This window comes from Tetrao urogallus, assembly GCF_951394365.1.
Source record: "Tetrao urogallus genome assembly, chromosome: Z".
NCBI classification, from domain to species: Eukaryota; Metazoa; Chordata; class Aves; order Galliformes; family Phasianidae; genus Tetrao; species Tetrao urogallus.
Window position 1 is genome coordinate 24,526,390 of NC_136816.1, and position 16,799 is coordinate 24,543,188.

The 16,799-nt window shown below is 41.8% G+C and overlaps 1 pseudogene across 1 annotated transcript in view; it reads right to left on the reverse strand.

The window, feature by feature from the left end:
- LOC306956910 (3'-5' RNA helicase YTHDC2-like) overlaps positions 1–16,597 on the reverse strand; it is a 39,555-nt pseudogene extending 22,958 nt beyond the window's left edge. The window contains exons 1-11 of the transcript in view: positions 16,399–16,597; positions 16,102–16,192; positions 10,845–11,041; positions 8,696–8,895; positions 8,068–8,234; positions 6,486–6,588; positions 5,141–5,297; positions 3,551–3,658; positions 2,787–2,935; positions 531–666; positions 60–186 (exon numbers count right to left, since the gene is read on the reverse strand). The product of the transcript in view is annotated as a 3'-5' RNA helicase YTHDC2-like (transcript). The remainder of the gene's footprint in view (positions 1–59; positions 187–530; positions 667–2,786; positions 2,936–3,550; positions 3,659–5,140; positions 5,298–6,485; positions 6,589–8,067; positions 8,235–8,695; positions 8,896–10,844; positions 11,042–16,101; positions 16,193–16,398) is intronic.
- Positions 16,598–16,799: the final 202 nt, after the last annotated feature.

Sequence of the window (16,799 nt, forward strand, 5' to 3'; positions counted from 1 at the left end):
CTTAAGTTCTCATATTTATATTGGGAAATAAATCCTTCAATTCATCTGTTTGTTTTTACCAGCCATTGGATGATTTGCAGTGGACACTTGCTCCCATACTGATCAATTGCTCTACTTGACTTAGAAAGCCTCTCCCTGCAGCTATCATTAGTGCAGTTGCACTGGTTTCACTGTGCCTATAATCAACTGAGAAGTAAAACAAATTAGCAAAAACAATACACACTTTTTTTCATCTGAACAAAACATGAATATGACTTTCAAGATCTAGACCAACAAAATTTTATTTCTTCCCATCCACCAGTCAATTCACATGAATTCAATATTTTTAAAATAGTATTAACCTATCTGTCAATACTTCCAAACAAGTACAGTAACAAATAAGTGAACAGTTAATGAATCGTGTAATATATTCATTTTTCAAGTAGGCAAATAGAAAGAAAAAAATAACACTTGAAAAGTGGTAACAGAAAATCAAGTCACTATGTGATTTCTTTTTTCCTCGTGCAAAAAGACGAACAAAAGCAACTTACCACTGACGTTCTCAGTTAAGATGAAATGGAACACCTGAGCAAAGGAATCAACATCTTTATGTAACCAGATGTCAGAAAGACAAGAATCCATCTCTTTTATTAGCCATGGTTCAAGACAACTTGCATCTCTCTCAACCTGAAAAACAAGATTAAAATGATGAGTCTCTTCAAGGACTTCTTTTGTTCTTTCTTCTCACAGACGAGGTACTAAGAAATCTAGTTTTTAAACAACTAGAAATACAGAATTAAGTTATGAGCTAATGGATTTATGCTATCTTGTGCAAGTACTTAAAACAGTACCACGCTAACCACTTTATCTAAAAAAATATTTAAAAACATCACAATGAAAGAGCATACTTTGACTCTATTTGACAATAGTTTACCCCAATTCTAAAAAAAGGAAGAAAATGTAGAACATGATAATCTTCTTCTAGAAACTCTACAGGAATAATATCAAAAGACTGTTTGGCAACGGAATGCATTTTAAAGATCATCCAGTTCTAATACCCCAGCCACGCACAAGGTTGCCACTGACTGCATCAGGTTACCCAAAATCCCATCCAGCCCAGCCTTGAACACCTCCAGGGATGGGGCATACACAGCCCCAGCACTCTCCGAGTAAAGAAATTCTTCCTAACGTGTGAACTAAATCGGTCCTCCTTTAGTTTAAAGGCATTAAGCCTCGTCCTAACTCCGTACTTTTTGATAGAATCCCACCATCATCTTTCCTGTAAGCCCCCTTTAGGCACTGAGCTCTCACTGTAACCATTTCTTCTCCAGGCCAAACAAGACCAGCTCACCTAGACTGTGTTTGAAAAAGGGGTGCTTTAGCCCTCTGTTCATCTTTGTAGCTGTCTCTGGACGCATCCCAACAGGTCTTCATCCCTCCAATATCTAGCAATAACCTCAAAATCCTCACTAAACTGACGCTCTATCTAGGCAAGTTTGTTTTCCTGAGATAAGCAGGACATCTGGAGCCCAAAAACAGTCTCAACATTCCACAAGCCACGGGGAGGTCTATACGATAATCAGAAACAGTTTTTTGTAAATAACTTTACTGACCAAATACGGACCTGACCTACCCCGCACATGATCGTTTTTGACCATATACCATCACCCTGTGGAACCTCACAGCCACCAAAGACCTCCTGCAAGAATCCCATATTAACACAGCACATGCGTAGTGCTCTACTTCAATACATATACCAATTCTCAGAATAGGAGGGTGCTTTGCAGAAACTGTACGAACATTCAAATGATGAATGCATATAACCTATGCAATTGCAGCTCTGTTGCCATGCTTGACTTTGCAGGCTGCAGTTGCAATTTTTTTTTTGTTAATGCTGCATTTTTCTTCTACCAATACCCATACAACTTCTTCTGAACAGCTTCTTTCAATTCATTCTCCACCCAGCCTCTATTCATTTTGGGGACTGTCTTACCTGAAGAGCAGGACCTTGACTTTACTGCATTTCATTACATGAGGCTGGCACGGTCTCAACTCTTGAGCCTGTCAAGATCCCTCTGGAGGGCAATGTTCACTCCAACACGTTGACTGCACCACTCAGTTTTGTCTCACCCACAAACTTGCTGAGATGCACTTAACCCCACTCTCCATGTTACCAGCAAAGATGTGAAACGCTATCAGCTCCAATACAGGCCTTTGAGGGTCAATACTCATCACTGCTCTCCACCTGGACATCAAACCATTGACTGCAACTATCTGAATTAAAAAATCCAGCCCATTTCTATTCTCTCTATGATCCAACCCATCAACTTCACATCTCCACATTTCAACAATGCTGTATTCCCATTACTGAAGACCATCAAGTAGCCAAATACCATTTGCCCTTAGAGAAGACATACTGACTGACACCTGTAGTCTGTTTTCCATGCCCTATAATACAGTCTACAGAAGGATACGCTCTATGATCTTGTCAGGCACAGAGAATGAGTAGCTGGTAGTTCCACAGATCTTCCTTCATCTTTTTAATAATGGGGGTTCTATTTCTTTTGTCCGGTCACTGAGAATTTCATAATGACTTCTCAAAGACGACACACAGCAATTTCATCTGCCACTTTCCTCAGTACCCCCAGACGCACTTCACCAAATACCACAGACTTCTGCACACACAGAATTCTTAGATGGCCCCAAACCACCTAAGCACTTTACTTTCCCAATATCGTTAGAAACAAGCTTCTAAAAGATTTACCACATAAACCTAAAACATTTCTTCCAACACAGAAAAAACTTACCAGAGCATTAAAAACTGTGTCACCACTGCTGTCCAGCAGATTATACTCTTCAGATACACTTGCAACAGATTTTCTGCTCCGTGATTCTGGGTTGCTACTACTTTCTTGAGCAGAACACCACTCAGTGAGAGTGCTTTGCTGCTTTTCCTCTGGAAGGTGTAAAATGTTATCAAAACAGTATCAGAATCACTTTTAATCATCTGTTGCTTGCAGCTACAAAAACCGTTAATCAAACCACAAGCTTACCTATAGCATTCTCTTTTATCCAACCAAGAATGCTGACACCAATCCAATATAAGTTTTATGATTAATGGCACACAAAGTGCATGACTGCAAATGTCTGCTCTAAGAGTAAGGTAAAAAATATCATTCGGATGCTACTAACAGGGACTGTTTCTGTTCAAGATGTACGAAATCCTGCACTGTGGATGGACGGCTGCCTGCAATTCAGTTTGTACCCAGTGTCAGAACATCGTATCATCTTGTTCTGTATTTTTCATGGAGGCAACAATTACATGCAAATCTACACCATCAGATTAGCAAAACATTTACAAAATGAAAGCAAAAAGTATACCCCGTTGAAAGGCTTTTTAACTGAACAATCAACTTCAATAATGTCAACTTTACAAGTTTAGAGATACTTGCTGGTATCTAATCATAGTATTACATAGTATACATTAAAGACAACAGAATCATCCGATTCCACTGTTCTCAATGCTCAATAAGCCTCAGTACCCACTCTTACAATTAAGAAGTATACCAACCTCGCTGCTTCTCCTTTCTGTATTTTATCATCTCTTTGTTTGTGTACCCAGTGCTTCGTAAAATGTCCTCCAAAAACATCTCTTTAACTTCAAACGGTCTTCCTTGGACTGCAAGCACAAATAACCAATGAAATTAGATATCCCCTAGTTTGACCGAAAATCTCCATTAAAAAAAGACTCTCTGTAAATATGTTTTAAAAATCAATTAAGAAATTAAAAGCAGAAACTTTAAGGAGTTATTACTTTCCTTGAAAAAAAATCCTTGAAGAATACCTGAGAGTTTGCTTTCTCAAGTCTGCTGAGCCACAAAACAAAGTAAGATTAAGAAGGGAAATCTCAATGAAAAACAACATGTATCACTAAACTCTTCAATGCTCTCTGAGCATTCTGGAAAGGGATCTACATGTCTGACAGAATATTCATCAAAGTTCTATCAACATGACAAAGAAAACCAGTATTTTTGTTGCAAGATTATCACCTGGATTACCAACAGAATAATAACATTGTTTTAATGCAATACTCCGTAAGAAGTTTGTCACTTTGTGTACAAATGCTTTGCTCAAGACACATACACAACATTTCAGTTTCTTCAGTTACCTCAGCCCTTCTTTGCTGAGTAAGGCCTGACCAGCCAGACAATCCAAACTGTCTTTGTCTCCTGAGAACCAACCCCTATTTCTTTTTCAATATCACTGTTTTCTAAGCCATTCTAAAAGGCATGACAGGATCCTTTTTCACAAGAAAAAAATTATCTAGATTCCTGGTCCTTTAGCTAGACATTTGCCATAGCTGAGTTTAAATTACTCAGAACCTCTCCCTCCTTCAGGAATAACTGTATATACTTACGTATAATACAAGGACATTATTGTTGAAAAATCAAAAGAAGCAGGTCACTCATGCAGAAGGCCTGCAAGCCAGGAATGTGGAAAAAAATGGAAAAAACCCACATCTCCCACACCTTACCTTTACTAAAAATCCATCAAATCAGCTATTAAAACAAAGGCAACTTTTCTACACTTGAATGTAATCTAACTACAGATTACCAAACCTGAACATAAACTATCACATCTTTTCTCAAATTTTACCAGGAGTAACAGCTGACAATTGCCTTAGAAAATCATGTGATCAAAACATGAAAAAAAACAAACTGCCTAGGTCTGCATTTTTGAAGTGACTAGGTACAGTCATCTGTGCTTTAGCCAGTAACAAACAGCCATCTATGAAGCCTGAAAAACTAAAACTTGTTGGAATTAGTTGAAGTGTATTGTACTCTTGCAGCCCTCAAGGACTTTCTCATCCTGCACATCAGTACATTAAGTTAAGAACTTCTCCTTTTCTTGAGCTGAGTATCAGGAGACAAGGCATCTCTGCACTTACAGTGCTTCTAGCAATAAAATACCTCATTCTGAAATAGTTGCAAACAGATGTAGGAAAAAAAAAAAAAAAAAAAAGCAACAGTAAACTTAAAAAAAGCAAAAATAACAAGCATTTTCTGATTCTCACTCAGTGTCCATGTTACCTCGTCCAGATTAACCAGCATTGACAGTGGTATAGAGGTATATTCAGATTCAGGAGCTCACAAATACTTACTGTGTATTACTGGGCAACTTCCAAAATACTCAATAAAGAGATTCACATCTAGAGCAGCACTAGAAATGATTAGTTTTAAATTAGTCTGGTTTTGCAATATATCTCGCAGTTTTATTAACAAGAAATCACTGAATCTATCCCTCTCGTGTACTTCATCCTAAAACAAAAGGCAAAAAGAAACCAGTAGATAAACATTCACAAACAGGAATTTTAAAACTACAATTTATCGTTCGTCGGTTCACTGAAGATGCATTAAAAAGTAGAATTCTAACCCAGCTCAACCAAGCGCTTTTTAAGAAGAAAGTATTCAAGTAAAAAACTTCCTCAAAGTTTCACAAAAATATTGGAGCAGGCTGTGCTGTTAATGAACAAGGAAGAGATAACTTCACTTCAGAGGCTGAATGACCCGAGATGATCTTAAAGGTTGCTTCCAACTCAGACCCTCTATGATTCTATGAAGTGCATTTCTGAAACTTTACTAATTCTCTCTGAACAATTATCATCTCTGAGATACTGACAAGAACCACAGTTCCCACCAACCTTATTTTAATCAACTCTTCAAAGTTGAAGCACTTAAACCAACATAATATCACATAATAAGAAAATAAATCTGGTTGCTTAGGTCCATTAAGTCATGTACAAAGCTTAACATAAGTTAAGGCATTTGGTTGGTAATAATTGATTACAGCAATTATTTACTTGGTGAGTTTTGTTTTCTCACACATCAAGAATTTATCAGACAGGAAGCCAAGCACTTTTTAAGGTGAAAGCAAGAACATGAAACAGCCTTATACTTCAGCAAACAGGTGAGTACATACAATTATTTTGATTTTTATGTTTTCAGCAGTGGAGAAATTGTTCAAGGCGATTACATACTCTGATTCCACTGAGTTCTCAGTCCCCATGACAGAAATAACACTACGCCTTACTTTGAAAACCTCTGTGTTAACAAGTGGACTGCTGAACTGGTACTGCAAAAATAAGTACACGATACAGGAAATTCTGACAGATGCACAATGAGTCACATACACATATGCCTGCAGCTTCCCTATTCTATGACAAAAAAAACCTACAGAAATGTTTAGACATCTGTCCTTCACAACATCATCCTAGAACTAAATGCTATAATTAGCATAAAAATAAGATACTTTAACCAAAAAAGTACACATTCCAAGAGAAAAATACTCAGAACGAACAGGGGGAAAAAAAAAAAAAAAAAAAAAAAAAAAAAAAAAAAATTCAGATTCTGCCCAAATAAAAACACTTCATACGCTTAATTAGGAAAACAAATTTCAAAAGCAATACGTATCGCTTCACCTTACATGAAATTTAACAGCATTCTTACCACAATAACATGTGTTACTGTTGATAGAGCACTGTCTCCTGCCATCAGCATGCGAAGCAGTATGCCATTTGTGCAAAACGTTAACAGTGTCCTTGGAGAAACCCTATTGAACAGTTCATGAAGATGCTTCAGACTTGCAGCATTCAAACGCATGTTACCGTTTCCACACGTATGAAAAACTAAAGGATTGATCAGCTACTCACCAGAACTGGAATTAGATTACAGTTACTCACCAAGTAATTCAACAATACTGCGTGTTTTTAAACCGCCCTTATTCGCAGAGAACACCACAGAATTCTAGTGCTTACATTCCAAAACTTCAGACGCAGGATTCATGTTTAAATAAATTCATCAGCAAATAAAAATGACCTCTGAGAATCTCTATGTGGAAGATTTGCATAGATTACTTTGCAAAAAACAGTTTCCAATTTTTCAACTGGGACTGTATTATTTGCATTTGCCTGCACTTGACTGAATCACATAAAATCAGTTGATCCTTTCCAAACGCATCAGTTTTTCCTTGAAGAGGAAAAAAGCTACTGCTTTAGTAACTGAGGGAATTAGCTGTGCAAGGAAAATCAGCTGTTGCCACTACTTTCTCCAGAACTGACAGGTCTGAAAACTTCCTCACTGTCACACTCTACAGTTCTTTTCTCAAAGACAAATGAACCCTCTACTTACCATACACTTTCCAAGTTTGGAATTCATCCATCCTTTGCCTTCAAAAACTCCTCTACATCTTACTGAATTTAAGGAACATACCCAACATGGATTACTTACTCTTCAGTATTCTCTTATTCTCTTCTAGAAATCATGACTGCTATCTAACACTTAATAAGATCCAACAATGAAGTACTTGTGTTACTGTTATGTTCTTTTTTTAATTGCTTAAAAATAACAGTGTTGGAAATACTGATCTCTCAAAAACTTTCTTTGTTTTTTGTTTTTTTGTTTTTGTTTTTTTTTAAGATGTTCCACACGACTTCCAGTATTTCTTCCACCTTGATCTGGCCTATGGTTTGTTCTTATTCAGCAACTATAATACTCCCACATATTAACCATTCAGCTCATTTGCAATTAGTCTTCTCTATCTCTTTAAATTCTTAATAGGCTTCTAAGTTTTCACAGACACACTCCAATTCTTCTTCCATCAGCTACGTGTTATCTTCATTCACATAAGCAACAGAGCCAGTCATACCCTTTGCCTTCAGATTTGCTACAAACCGTCACCATGAAGTTTCTGTTAGTGTTCTAGTTCTCTTACACATTGTCAAAGCCTATGGAACTTTCCAATCTATGACTGGGGAGAAAAAAGGAGAGGAAAACATACAGTTGTTCTGAAAACATACAAGAGATTTCCCTCTCCCTACAAGTAGAAATCAAACGAATATGCCTCTGATTCTCTTAAATAAGAAAGCTTACTACCTGATGCTGCAACCTGTAGAAGGAAATCTATCTTTTTGCCTGAAACAACACATCCTACCTATCTATGGACACTCTATGCTGTAATCCCCCAAAATACTGCAGCTTTAACATACATGTGAAAACAAGGTCAGCTGCCTTAAAGAAATGTTGTTAGTACCTGCTTTCTAATCGGATCTGATAGCCAACTGTCTGGCCAACCTTTTCCCTTCTTTCTGCTGCCACTCTTTCAGCCACAGCAATAACTGCCAAACGTCTTGGCTGAGTGCAAAACATACGACAGGGAATTCCATTTTCGTAGCAGTCATCAAGAAGGAACTGAGGAATCTATAAAAAGAGGTTTCAAAATACTTGTTAGCTGCATGAAGCAACAGGTGTTGAGGTTTTTCTTCTTAAATAGTGAAGCAACTTAATTACATCTCAATATTATACAAATAGCAAAACTGCAAATTTACAATATTCTACTCTTGACACTAAATACAGAACTGGCTTTAGAAGAAAAACCAACTAAACACAATAACAGATCCATTATTTTAAATAACATAAATTAGGCCAGTGAAAAGCTAGAATTTCATCAGAAAATTATGCAGAACCTTATATTTTTAATAACTATCTGCTGACCTGGTGTTGTAATTCACTTCCTTGCATTTCAAATACAACACCTCACTCTACAGGAAAACAACAGTCTAAAAATTAGCAAAATTAAGTCCCTTCTTACATAAACATCTTCTAAAATCGCATTAGTTTCACATGAACACTGACATCTTTTACTTTAACAGAAAGCATACTTGAGTGGTTTTTCCTGATCCAGTCTCTCCTACAATGAGAACAACTTTATTTTCCTTTATTATTTTGACAATTTCCTCCTTCTTTTCAAAAACTGGCAATGACTGCCTAAAGGAGTCATATTCCGACTCCCCTCTTTTCAGCGGGACTTGAGGAATACCACTGCTAAGCCTTCCGCTCGTCTTCCCAACTTCTTTGTTTTCTGTGGAGAGAACAGGACAATTTAGCCATAGATACAAAGGAACTGCTACACACGCAATATCACTTAGCTATCACAGAAATGAACATTTCTGACTTGGCATGCATCCCCCCCATGAAGCGATGAACCCATCACGTATTTACAAGAAATTTTCATAATACTGTGTTCTGCCACGGCGTTTGAAACAGATACCGTTCAGAGGAATTACAGCTTCCAAACACATTTTGAACAAATCTAGACTTATTTTCTTGGCTTTTGATCACATTTACACTCCACAGTTTGCCTAGAAATATTCACTGTAGAGTTAAATGAACAGAACTCTTAAGAAACCCCAACTGGAAAATGAGAGTTTTCTCAGTATAGCCATAGGGGATTCTCTTGCAATCCTGCATCCAGTCTTCTCCGCTGCCTTTATCAATGACCTGGAAAAGGGATAAAATGCAGCCTGAGCAAGACTGATGATACAACGTTGGGAAGCGTGACTGACACACCAGAAGGCTGTGCTGCCATTCAGTGAGACCTGGATGGGCTGAAAAGTTGGGCAGAAAGGAACCTTATCAAGTTCAACGTGGGCAAGCGAAGAGTGCTATAGCTGGGGGGGGTGTAACTGTATGTATAGTCAAGGGCTGAAATGCTGGAAGGGAGTTCTGCAAAGGACATGGATGTCTTGGTGGACAACAGGTCAACGGTGAGCCAGGAGAGTGTCCCTGTGGCAAAGAAGGCCAATGGTAGCATGGGGCGGATTAAAAAGAAGGGTGATTTAGAAGTGGCGTTAGACTACATGATCTCCAGAGGTCCCTTCCAACTCCTTACAGGTTTGTTAACAAGTTCGGAGGGGAAAAAAAAAACTTGACTGTGATTCACATCCACTCCTCCACATTCTCTGTGGTCTTGTATTACCTCATTCAAGTCAGTCTTATTTTACATGACGTTCTAGTCAGTAGGACTGATCTAGACCCCTAGGCATAGACAGCACACTACCACTTAATAGAAAGCAAGACTTAAGCATTCATAGCAGCTGCAACTCTTCAGAGATACTTCAAATTCTAAAATTCCTTTTTTTTTTTTTTTTTTTTGTTCCAGAAGAATTAAAAGCTTGTTGTAAATTCAATGACATATTCATAACACGATTAACAGACATACATACTTAATTGCAAGAAGTATTGCCTTACCAAGCAATCACAGTTTAGACACAACCTCACAGTTTAAAAGACCTGAATACCCAAATAGCTAACCTGCTGGGAAACTGAAACATCATATAAAGAGAACTAGAAGAGGAAGCACTTTGAGCACAAACCAGTGAAAAAGAGAATTACAGAAGACATGTTTTCTGTGCACGGCACCCATCCTTGTGCACAGAAACATAACAAAACCTTCATATAAGGCCGTTAAGGCAAACATCTTATTCAAAGATTCTCTTTAATGACAGAAAACATCCGAAGTATGCCTTCTGATAAACTCTTTCATGTTCTGGAAATCAAGAAGTCTGAACAGTAAATTCTGAGGGATCACGTCTACTGCCAGAAGACAAAACAAAACAGAATTTCTCATTTTATCAAAAACAGGACTTTCCACGAGCAGAACAAACAGCCTTATATTCACACAGGCTGTTCTTACACAGTGACCTTGATAGCATTTCTCTCTTCAGCTCCACTTTACAGAACATGCAGGAGCTCCCACATACGAAAAATGTCCTTTCAAGTAAATTTGTGTTGAACTGGCTAGATTCAAAAGCAACTTAGCACAGGCAAGACATTCAAGTATGAGTGGCATTAATGCCCAAGTTACACTTCCTCATGAAACCAGTTTGAAAACATGCTGTATTAAGAATTAAGGGTGGAAAAAAAACTTTGTGTGTGCAGTTTGGTTGTGGTGTTTTTTATCTGTTGTGGTTGTTTGTTTTTTTTTTTCCCGTAAGCAGTATTGATGCTCAAATCACACACAGCACGTACCAGTTTCAACAGCAAAAGCATTTCCTCGCTGCTTCTTCGGCAGAAGTTCTATTCGTTCTCTCCTTGTCAGAGGAAATCTTTGAATTAAACTGTGAACAGCCTGTTTCGTTCTGGGAGTCAAACAGCAAGTCATCTCTGCATGAGCTACTTGCGATCCATTCTTTTTCCTGACAGTTAGATATCGACTCGATCCTTTTCTGAGAGAGAAAAAGTTCTAAATAAGTAATCTCTTCAACTCTCTGTAAAGATCTTTGACTAAAAGTGTTTCAAAACAGCTGTCAGATTAGTTTCAAATAAAACACGATCAACAAATGTCCAAATAGCATCTTACGCATAACACTTCTAAGAAAAGGGCTTTCAGTACGCAACAGCAAAACCACTCACTATTACCATAAGTCAGCATGACATACTGCATAACTGGGATGCCTGTGCTCAGCACAACCTCACAGTCTCATAACGTCACACTGTTTTGCTAACTTCCTTTTAAACACTGACTGCTATTTTCACAGTCTATGAGATAGCAAGCCCCATCAATCACTGTATCAATCAATACTGAGAGATATTATACAGAATTGATTTACAGAAACACGTAAGGGAGAAAAAAAAAAATCACTGAGTACAAGTAACAGAAAAACAAGCAGCCCTCTATGAATATTCCTAGCCTTAAACAAATCCAGAAACATACTTTTTAAAGTAACTTCATATCCAGCAAACCTAAAAGACATCTGCAGAGATTTCAAACTGATGGCAAGTTAAACCCCATCACACTTCTCTCACTCTCACTGTTCAAAACAACAAGAGGGATGGGTTGGAATTAAGGGCAGTTTAATTACAAAAAATGAAAAGCCAAGATATGCAATCTGCAGTTGAACTGCGCGAAGCCAACTCAGAATCATTTGAAGCATCAAGGTTGGAAAAGACTTCCAAGATCATACAGTCCAACTGCCCATCTATCACCAAGATTTCCCACTAAGTCATGCCCTCCAGTACAACAGCCAAATGTTTCCTCAACAACTCCACGACTGACAACTTCACCACCTCTTTGGGCAGTCCAACCCCATGCCTGACCACGCTTTCAGAAAAGTCTTCCCCACAGCCAAACTGAATCCCCCTAGAACAACTTCAGGCCATTCCCTCTAGTCCTGTCATCAGTTACACAGGAGAACAGGACAACTTCCACCTCAACACAACCTCCCTTCAATACTTATACAGAGCAATAATGTCTCTCCCGAGCCTTCTCTTCCCCAGACTGAACAATTCCAGCTCCTTCAGACACTCCTCATAAGAGTTGTGCTCCAGGCCCCTCACCAGCTTCACTCTTCTTCTCTGAACACACTCCAGGGGCCTCAAGGTTTTTCTTGCAGTGAGGGGTCCAAAAATGAACACAAGGTACGGCGCCGCCAGCGCTGATTACAGAGGGATGATCCCTTCCCTGCTCCACTGTTGGCAACACTACTTCTGATACAAGCCAGGATGCCATTGGCTTCTTTGGCCATCTGAGCACACTGCTGGCTCCTGTTCAGCAAAGTGTCAACCAATACCCTCAGGTCCCTTTCCTCTACACAGTCTCCCAACAACTCTGCCCCAAGTCTGCACCGTTGTCTGCAGAACCCAGCACTTGGTCTTGTACTTCAGCCCATCGACTTCAGCCCAGCTGTCCAGGTCCCTCTGCAGGACATTCCTACCCCCAGGCAGATCAACACTTCCTCTCAACCTGCTGTCATCTGCAAACCTACTGAGCGTGCATTCTGTGCCCTCAGCCAGGTCATCAATAAAGACACAAAATACCAACCCCCAGCTAACGCTCAGGACTGGTCACCAGCTGAATTTAACTCCATTCACCACCACTCTGTGACATCAGCCATCCAGAAAACAGCGTACCTGGCCAGACCATGAGCTGCCAGCTTCTCCAGAAGAATACTGAGGGAGACCATACCAAATGCTTCGCTGAAGCCTAGGCAGACTACATCAACAGCCTTTCTCTCATCCACCAGGTGGGTCGCTCAATCACAGAAAGAGATCGGATTGGTCAAGCAGGACCTGCCTTTCAGGAACCCATGATGGCTAAGCATGATCCCCGGGCTGTCCCACACGTGCTGTGCAGTCTCTGCGTGATCTGCTCCATAACCTTTCCTGGCACAGAGGTCAGCCTGATAAGCCTGTACTTTCCCGGATCCTCCTTACGACCCTTCTTGTACACGGGAGTCACGCTGGCATGCCTCCAGTCCTCTGGAGCATCTCCTGTAGACCAGGAATACTGTTAGATGCTGGAAAGTGGCTTGGCTGTCACCTCTGCCAGCTCCCTCAGCACCCTCGCATGAATCCCATCCACCCTCATGGACTTGCAACAGTCCAGGTGGGACAGCTGGTCTCTAGTTGTTTCCACCTGAATTGTGGACACTTTATCCTGCTCCCCATCTGAGACTTCCAGGTCAGAAGGCACAGCACCACGAGGATAATTGGTCTGACTTTAAAAACATATGTAAAGAAGACACTGAGAACCTCAGTCTTTCCCTTTTCTTCAATGCTCACAAATCCCTGCTGCATCCACTAAACGACGGAGATTCTCCTTAGCCCCCTCTTACTGTCAATGTATTTGGGAAAAAAAGTTTTCTGTTCTCCTTTACCCCAACAGCCAAGTTGAGTTCAAGCCTTCCTGCTTCTCTTGCTGCACATCCTAACAACTTCTTTGTACTCTCCTAGAGTTGTCCTTCTTTTTCTTCTGCAGGGGGTAGATTCTCTTTTTCTCCTGGAGCTTCAGGAAAAGCTCCCTGTTCATCCATGCTTGCCTTCTTCCCCACTGGTTCCTCTTGTGGCAATGGCAGCCTGCTCCTGCACCTTCAAGATCTCCTTCTTGAAGAGCAGCCAACCTACACAGACCCCTTTACCCTTCGGGACTGAATCCCAAGCATCCCTTTCTATCAGTACCCTGAACAGTTCCAAGTTCACCCTCTGGAAGTCCAAGGCAGCAGTTTTACTGGTCCCTCTCCTGGCTTCACCAAGAATCAACATCTCTACCATTTTAAGGTCATTCCGCACAAGACACCTACCAACCTCCACATCTTCCACCACTCATTGTCTCTTTGCAAACAGCAGGTCTAGCGTGACACATCCCCTTTTAGACTTTCTTACCGGCTGCATCAGGAAATATCGCTCATGAAAATACTGCTAAAAATAACAACGTTAAATGTTTACAATCACATAGGGACACATTACTAGCTGTCCCGGGCCACTAGCACCCCACACGTTGAACAGACCTCACTTAGGACATCTCTATCCTCTCATCATCCTTACTTCCCACATAAAGATTTAGCTTTTTCTTCACCGTTGTTCCCTGCCTGTTAACTAATACATGCATACAATATTCCCATTCAGTGGGCCTCTCTCAAAATGTCCGCAGAACTAGCAATGACTCCGGCCTCGTCCATCAACATACTGGCTCGGGAGCAACAGCGCATTGGATTTCTAAATGTCAACACCAGCCTAAACTTAAGTCATTGCTACACCCACCTGGTTCCCTGCAAAGTTGACCTGTCACCAGCTCTTCAGTGCCTTCCTACAACACCTAGCTCAGAAAACACATTTGTTTCTCTCAAGGCTCCGTGAGGCACACACCTCACGTCCCCATCCTTCCACATCATCCACCAAGGGAAGCAAAAGCAAAGACAGTGTCCCAAAACGGTTTGCCTTTTCACAAGGCAGGAGCAACCTGCCTTCCCCAGCCCCTTCCACAAGATGACTTCATCGCCTCCCACACGCACGGTGGCTTTGCTGGAGCAGGGACAAGGCAATTCCCAGTCCTTTTGCCCACCAGAAGTCTGCCAGTTGGAGAGAGCCTTTGTAATCTGCCAGTGCAATCCCACAGCAGCACTGCCCAATCCTGCTCTAGTCACAGGCGTCGAGCAGAACACCACATGGGCTGCCACAGGGAAAGTTACCTCTACCCCAGACAGATCCAGTCCTTCTCTTAATTGCCTCTGTACAGATACCCATAACGCAGTCATATGTAAACAGATATCTTACTACTGTACTGGGTTTACGCAGCTAGGTTTTGGCAGCAGGGGGCTTCTGTGAGCAGAACTAGCAGCTGTGCCATGTCAGATCAGAGCCAGCTCCAGAGCCGAGCCATGACTGCTGCTGAGTGTGCTCTGGGAGAGGGGATTACAGAGAAGGAAAACTGCTGCACAACAGCAGCTGGGAGAGAGCGAAAAATCTAAGAGAAACAGCCCTAAAGTTACCAAGGTCAGTGCAGGAGGGGCTCCAGGCCCTGAACAAGCCCATGGAGGAGCAGTGCTTGAGGAGCTGCAGCCTGGGGGAAGGCCACCCAGGACCAATTCAGGAAGGATGGCATCCCATGGGAGGAACCCCATGTGGAGCAGGAGCAGCAAGCAACCATGGAGGAATGGCGGAGACAAAGCAGCCTTCATTCTCTATTCACACGATTTGCTTGAGCGGAGGAGGAAGAAGAATTGAAACCAACACTGAAGTTGAAGTTGAGTCAGGGAAGAATAAGGTGCAGGAAAAGGATTGTTCGTTTTAGTTTTCCCTTTCTTACTCTCTCACTAATTAGAAATAAGTTAATCTTGCACAAGTTAAGTCTGCTCTACCTGACACAGCTCCAAAAATCAGCATTTTACACACCATTAAGAAGGATCAGGCAGTACCACCAAAAATAAGAAACAGCCAGCAATACTACGGTTTGACAGCAGCTTGCACATACAGATGTCAGATATGACATGACACTTCCTCTACCCAGGTTCTTCCTGGGCATCTTTCCCTTTTCTATTGCTTTTCCACCTTAATTTCCTCGGCCACCGGATTCTCAGCACTTACATATAAGTTCATGTGGTCAATAAATATCAATTTCTTCTTCAAAACATCACAGGAGGGCAAAATGAAAGGGGGGAAAATGCCACATATTGACACCTGCCTATGAGCCCTTTCCTCTCTTCTGGAAGACTGTTCTATGCTGCATTTTATCCAACAGGTAGTCAGGCACTATCTAAAACTCTCGGACGTAACAAGTGGCATAGGTAACACAGAGCAGTCCTGCGTGAGGACTTTACAAACTCCACAAGACAAGCCACCTCAAAAAAAGCATGCCAGGACCTTTGGTAACTTAGTGCAAATAAACATTCCATATTTCCTCCCAGACTTACTACGCCCTGTAACAATGCAGGATACACTAGATTAGGTGCAGCATTTTACAGTTAAGTTTCCACACATTTGCAGCAAACAAGACTGGATGCCAACTCACCCTTTACTTTTAGATATCAAACCAAGAGACTGGCACAACCGGTGAACATAGGCTCTTTCGGTAGAAGTAAAAGACGAAGGAAACGCCATCTCTGCAAAGATAACGAAGAAAACAAACGTAGCACCTACACCACACTCCCTCGAAGGCGCCAGTTCTCAGAGCCCCTCATCTTTACGTCCTCCCGCCGCAGGACGGCGGCAACTCGAGACACCGCACCCGCGCAGACGCAAACCAATGCTGCCGCCCGCAGGCTTGGGCCCGCGCCCCGCGGACACGACACCTCCACCAGAACCCCACCTTGATCATCGCTGCACAAGAACCGCTCCAGCGCCAGGTCCAACGCGATCTCCAATTCCTCGCAGACGCGGGCATCCGCCAACGTCTTGCCGCGGCCCGACGCGGAGGAGGAAGCGGCCGAGCGTGCAGACGCGAAGGCAGAGGCGTACCCTGCGGCCCCGTCGTGCTGCTGCGGGGAGGCGCTCCTGGGAGAGGACATGGCTCGCTGCGGAGAGAGAGACCCAGGCAGTCAGTGGGAACGGACACGACGCAAACGCCGGCGACGACCACAAAATCACACGCATCCGAGCCGCCGGCAACGGCTAAACCAGCGCCTGCGCGCCGGAGTCGGGCGGCGTCGTTCCGTCAGCGCGCGAGGCGGGGCGCAAGTAAGGAGCCGTAGCGCCCCGCCTCTCGCCCGC